Here is a 7,450-nt window from a genome sequence, read left to right on the forward strand (position 1 = left end):
TTGTGTCATGTCGTAGACAGATTACTTGTGTCTTATGTATCATGTAAATCCATATAATAAGTAACATACTTTGGGATTACAGGTTATATATGTCGTGTTGTGTCGTATCAACCCATATAATAATAGACACATTTTGAGATTGTGGATTATTTATGTGATGTGATGTCAACCTGCAAAATAAGTAAGTTGCATTTGTTGTCTATCAAAAAAAAGAAAAGTTGCATTTGTATTGAAGATTTTAACTTAATTTTAAATTCGTGTCATATTCGTGTTCATATATAATTCGTATTGTATTATATCATATCAACTTGAATTGTCACCTCTAATATATAATGAGCGACTTTGAAATTATTGAATTATGCCCAAAAACACCACTTTCATATTTTATTTTTATTTTTTGGATACTTCCATAATCTCTTCCTATCCATAAAGGGTATGTTGGGGAAAGATTTATTCGACCATCAATAATACCTGATCCCGGAATAGTGACCATTTTGTCACGCCTAGCCAAAAAATTTACCAGACTGTCACGTCAATAGTAAATTTTTCCAGAATGCCACGTGGGATAATTCGCTACACTGTGTAGCAAAATATGCTTGCAAATAATTCGCTACATAGTGTAGCGAATTATGCCATGTCAGAATGCACAGTCAGCAATAATGACACATGTCAAGCAGGTAGTAATTCGCTACCATCTGTAACATATTATGTTCGCGAATGATTTTTTGACACGTGACACACTTTTGCAGGAAAAGACTGACGTGTCATAATTCGCTACCACTGGTAGCGAATTTGGTCTGCAATATAACCACGTGTCACGAAATTATTGGCCACGAGATTCACTACCAATGGTAGCGAATTATGACACGTGACAGTCTGGTAAAAAATACTGTTCGCGTGACATTTAGATAAAAATTTGACAAAACATGACATTTTGGTCATTGTTCCCCTGATCCCCCCCCCCCCCCCCCCCCCCCCCCCCCCCCCCCCGCTCCTCTCCAACAATCATTGTCAGCTACACGTACTCAAGACAATTCCTCCTAACAATAGCAACACCCATATTTAATAAGAGTTATATTTATCTCATTCAACATGAAATAAATCAAATTTTTACACACGCATAACAAAAGTGAGCCTCATTTCTATTTTTTCTCTTTCTAATTATTTGTGAATTCCTTTTATGATTTTGTGTCACTAACATAAGATAACCTATCTTCGTGAACATAAGAAAAATATTTTTCATTTAATAAAGACACCAGTGCTCCCACCAGGATCCTAATTCCTGCCATCCAATAGAGAATGTACCCATTAAAAAATAATTGCATACTATATAGACTTTATTCATTTTTGTTATTTATGAATTTTTTTATATAAATATTGGAGTACAAGCAGTCAGGCAGTGAAAGAGAATAACAGTGGAGCAAGTTAGACACATATACTCTAAAGAGTATTTGGAGATTTTACTAGTTTCTTTTGTTTTTTTAGTGGATAAAAGTATTGAGAGATTTAGTATAAAAATATGAAATAAGAAGCCACGGTAATAGGTCTATTAAAGAAAATGATGCTTGACTTCCATTAATTTTTTTTGGAAAAAATGTTTCTGCAGTTATTGCAGATAACTTATCTGCATTTATTCCCAAAACGACGTCGTTTTGGTATTGAAATCTTAAAAAATTATAAATATAAAGACTATTATAACCCTGAAATAAATTAAAATTACAAAAACACCATGATTTCCGGCCCAAAACGATATCGTATTGGGCTTACTGCAAATAATTTATCTGGAGTAACCGCAGAAAAAACGAACCATTTTTTTATTTATTTTTTAAGAAAGCATCAATCTTGGTTTACATTCCGATTGGGACATAACGATTAAGTCATAAAAGGTTGTCATGTCCATTGGTCCCAAATAAAGTATGGGCCGTGATCAGAACCGGTCCATACTCCTCATTCATCATAATGAAGTCAGGGTTTCCATATGGTATGAGATTGCTTGAAAGTAGCTTTCAACATTAGGATTTACATAGACACATCTTCTTCTTTTTTGAACTATAATGGACACATATCTTTCCAACCGCAGTCTTTTCTATATTTGCCTTTGCCAAATTCCCACAAGCAGGAGTGTAGGATCCAATTCAGTGTATATATACTCTATTCTTAGAAAAAGATCAGATCAGGATTCATACACTTACTAGTGAAATTTATGATTATATACTTGGAAGATATCTCATGGAAACAAATAATGTTTGATACCTAATAACTTAAATTTTTTGGTTGAATTGATTCCTTTAAATGATATCAAAGCCTCTTTGATTAAGTGATTATGAGAGAAATACAAAATCATTATTATGACATATAAATTAATTCGTTTGCATAGTTGGCTTTGATTTTAATGTTTTGTTTTGGAAAGGGAAGAGAGAAAGAGAGTTGTCCATCTTTATATTCCATAGGGTGATATTCAAAAAGCAAAAAGAAGCTGGGATTTGGCACACGATCCCACCACTTCGGAACCGAATATGTCTTTGTTGGGAGATATATCGTATATTTCAAAAAGTATTATTGGAAGCTCGACTCGACATCTGTGGGCTCAATTCTACCAAAAGAATAAAATATAAAAGGAAAATGGTAAAGAAGTAAGAGTTAGGATATTCTTACTATCCATTTTTTTACTACCATTTTAATCACCATTGGATTAGAGTAAAAGTTGAATGAAGAGAGAAAAAAAAAAAACAACTTTTGAATCCAATGATAATTAAAGTGATAGTGGAGTGGTAGTAGAAAAAATGATAGTGAGAATATCTTACCTCAAGAACCAATGCCTTTAATATTTTTACTTTGAATACAAATAAATTATTTATATTTACTTTCAAAATAACGTCGTTTTGAATTGAAAGAATAAAAAAATTTAAGGATAAAAACTATTATAACATTGAGATAAATTTAATTACAAAAACACCTTAAATTTTGTCACAAAATAATATCATTTTGAATTCAATGCAGATAACTTTTCTGTATTCATTACAGAAAAAATGAACCCAAAATTACTTCACCCAAAAACTTAAATTGTTATGTTAGATTATATAAATAATTTTTATATTTATCTAACGTGTTGTCATCTGACACAAATATTCATTAAATTTAAAGACTGAATAATATATCAGTCTCAATTTATTTGTGCTAAGAAACGCTGTTAGATAAGTTTACATTAATAGTTTTTATATTTTTTTAATACAAATGTTAAAATGAATGAAAAAAATGTAAATACGGATAATACAACCATACAATTACAAATGAAATGATAGTTACATATATAGATTCCAATGCGTCCTTCCGTCTCCTTTGCTTCTAAATCATCCATCCGAACTAACCCTTAAATATTTTATTTTATTTTTTACTTTTTTATTCCCGGAGTAAATACAGAACAACGTATATGTTGTTGGTAAATATATTAGGGAAAAATTCACCAATGTCTCTGTGATTTGTTTCAGAATCATCTATGTCGCTGTAATTTTTTTTTATCACATATGTTCGTGTGCTTTGTAAAAAATAAAAAATCACATGAACATATGTGATAAAAAAACATACCCATTTGCAAACCACATGACATATGTGATCAAAAAAATTATAGGGACATAAATTATTCTGAAGTAAACCAAGAGGTATTGGTGAACTTTTTTCCAATATATTATCATATATGTTTAATTTGCACAATTTTTAGTACCCCAAATTTTAAAAAATAAAATAAAAATGCTCAGTTTTACAAAAAGTATACTACAGGTACATGCTATGGCATGGAACTCCAGTTGCTGTTTATCTCAACCACAAGTCACCCAGAGGACCATAATCTTTCCATTCTTCTAGTACCTCCTAGACATTCTTCTATCAAAAAGCGGGCACCAGAATATTTCATATGCATAAAGAATACAAAAGCAATCTGACCGAAAGTAAAAAAGGTAGCCAACTTAGTACCAGAGGACTTGGTTTTTGGCGTTGATAGTTTTCACCTTTAGAATTTTAAAAAAGCAACAATAAAATTATGTTAGATACTTTGATTCCAATTGACAGAACCTTGTGATCGGTATGGATGCAAATGTGGGCTCTTGTAAAGGTAAAAAGACCCACTCTTACTTACATTCCTTTTGAAAATCCTGGCTTCCTTTCTTTGGTATAAGCATTAAGGGTAGATTAGTCAACTGAAATTTCATTTAAAACATAAAGATAATCCATTATTGCAGGAATGTGAAAATGGGAGAAAAACTCACTACAAGAAAATTAATTTCTAGTAATAACAAAATTTCTTCAATAAAAGGTGAAAACTTTTTGGTGTATCCTACTAAGTACTAACCCTATACCCAAGCACGGGCATTTCACATTAAAAGGTGGTATAGTCATCTCAATATTATAAAGAAACCTAAGTCTACCCAAAGAATAATTACAAAGTAACACTGTTGCTTAGCTTCTTTTCAATATAATGTGCAAAATTATTTTCCCAGGTAAATACACGTGCATCAACAAAAAAATACACTGGAGAGTAAAGTAAATACACTGGAGAGTAAAGTAGTATTCCCATGGAGAAAATTAGTTAGCAGTGTGAAGAGAGTTTTAATTATAGCTTTAAAAATTCCCAAATGAAAAGATAATTAAGATTGATATTCAAACGAAAAAGATGTACACACAGTAGATAAAAGTAGTAAAGGCACATAATCAAGACTATTAATTGGAGAGATAATAGATTAATTAGGTTGGATTCTGATCGATTTCCCCTTTTTCGACAACTATTCACACAAACGCTATAACAATTGCTGTGACAATGCACACCAACTAACTAGAACACTATTGATTGCAACAGTTTTTAAATAATCCAACAAGTTTTAATTCAAAACTAGGTTCGAACATATTCCCATGCTATTATAGATCAGATTCATCCGGTAAGCTTCAAGTTTAATGGGTTGTACTGTGGGATCAACCCATTCCTATAATCCATCAAATTAATAAATTTGAAACTTCAAAACTTCTTAAGGACAGAGAGTAAAATTGTCTCTTCCATTATATCAGAATACAGAAATTATAGAATGCATAAATTACACACTGATACATGTATTTATAGTCAGTTAGAAACAAAGCTTACGTGTCACACTCATAACAAACTGAAACTAACTACGTGTAAGCTAATTGAACAATGAAGTAGATGTAGTTAGTTAACACGTGAGGTATCACGTGAGAAGTGTATATCTCATCACCCCCTTCAAGTTGGGAGTGGATATCTAAAAGACCCAACTTGGACACGAAATTCTTGAGAGGAGCAGGATGCAGCCCCTTGGTAAACTTGTGTGCCAGTTGTTGAGCTGAAGAAATGGGAAGGAGATGTATTAAACCTTGCACGATCTTTTCTCGAGTAATATGGCAGTCAAGCTCTATGTGCTTGCTGCGTTCATGAAAGGAAGAATTGTGAGCCAGATGAACCGCTGCCTGGTTGTCACAGTAAACCATTGCTGGACCGGAGATTGGTACTTGAAGATCATGTAGCAGGTAGGTGAGCCATTGTATCTCACACGATAGTGTAGCTAATGCCTTGTACTCTGCTTCTACTGAAGATCGACTAACAGTACTCTGCTTCTTGGACTTCCATGATATGAGGGAAGATCCAAGAAAGATACAAAATCCAGTAGTGGACCTACGTGTATCGGGGCAGGTAGCCTAATCAGCATCAGCAAATCCTGATAGTGTGATATTGCTCCTTGAGGAGAATAAAATACCTTTGACTGGTGACCCTTTGAGGTATTTTAGTACTCAGTATGAAGCATCAAGATGAATTTTTGTGGGAGAAGCAACGAACTGGCTAAGTTGTTGTACTGCGAATGCAGTGTCTGATCTGGTGTTAGTGAGATATAGAAGACGTCCTACAATTCGACGATACAAAGAGGGATCAGAACATGGTTCTCCTTGGTTCTGACGTAGATGAACTGCAGGTTCGATTGGAGTTGATATAGGTCTTACTCCAAGTAAACCTGTTTCCTCGAGCATTTTCAAAACATATTTTCTTTGGTTCAAGACTATCTCATTTGGGGAACGTGCTACTTCTAAACCAAGGAAGAATTTCAATGGTCCAAGGTCTTTGATGTGAAAGAGATTATCTAGATGAGACTTGCAGAATCTGATCTCATCTATGTTATTTCCTTCAAGTATCATGTCATCAACATATAAAAGTAAGGCAGCAAATGAACCAGTTGTTGTCTTAGTGAAGAGTGCATGATCACTTGATGATTGTGAGTAGCCAATCTTTATCAATTCATTTGTAAGTTTAGCATTCCACAACCTGTTAGCCTGCTTCAGCCCATAGAGTGATTTGCGAAGTTTGCATACTTTGCCTGGATGAGGTGGTGTAATACCCTCTGGTACTGACATATAAACATCCTCAAGTAATCTCCATGAAGGAAAGCATTGTTGATGTCAAGTTACTCAAGGAACCAGTTGTTGGTTGCTGCCACTGTTAGCAATACTCTAATGGTAGTGAGTTTTGCAACTGGTGAAAAGGTCTCAAAGTAGTTTAATCCTTCTATCTGGTTATATCCCTTAGCTACTAATCTTGCCTTATATCGTGCAATGGTTCCATCTGCATTGTGTTTTATTTTATCTACCCATTTGGATCCAATAGGATGCTTACCAGATGGTAAATCAACAAAGGACCAGGTTTGATTTCTATTCAATGCATCAATATCTTCATTCATAGCTGTAATCCATTCGGGTGACTGCATAGCTTGCTTATATGTACGTGATTCAATAAAGCTATTGATATTATGACAAAAGGCAGAATATGTATTGGAGCATCTTTCACATGACACTGTAGATGAAATTGGATAAAGGGAATTGGTCTTAGTAAGGTTGCAGTGGAAATCATCAAGGTACTTTGGTTGGTTTTTACTCTGGATGAGCGTCTCTATGAGTTAGGATTATCTACATTGGAATTGGTATTGGGGTTGGTAGTAGCATGGTCATCTATTGAGGTGGGAATACAAGATTCAATAGGACAGATGGGAATATTTGGTTGAAAAGGCAGATTGGTTGAGGTCTCTGGTGCTTCTGCAGATTGGGATTGGGATTTGGATGGTATGTCATACTGAGTAGATGATTCGGTAGCAAAGGGGAGAGGTTGTTGTTCATGTGTTTCTGGATGGTTTTTGGAGAAAGGGAAATTATGCTCATAAAAGATTACATTTCGTGAAAGAAAAATTTGTTTGGATATAAGGTCATAGATGATGTACCCTTTTATTCCATCTTTGTGTCCAAGATATATGCATATCCTAGCCCGTGGATCAAATTTCAATCGTCCAGCTGTAATGGTGGTGGTATATGCTAGGCAGCCAAAGGTTCTCAAGTGAATAAGAACAGGTGGCTTGTTGAATAGTAGCTGATAGGGTGATTTGAATTGCAGCATTGGTGAACTAAGTCG

This window comes from Gastrolobium bilobum, unplaced genomic scaffold, assembly GCF_033153095.1.
Source record: "Gastrolobium bilobum isolate Gb01-03AN ecotype WA unplaced genomic scaffold, APGP_CSIRO_Gbil_v1 utg1269, whole genome shotgun sequence".
Classification (NCBI taxonomy): domain Eukaryota; kingdom Viridiplantae; phylum Streptophyta; class Magnoliopsida; order Fabales; family Fabaceae; genus Gastrolobium; species Gastrolobium bilobum.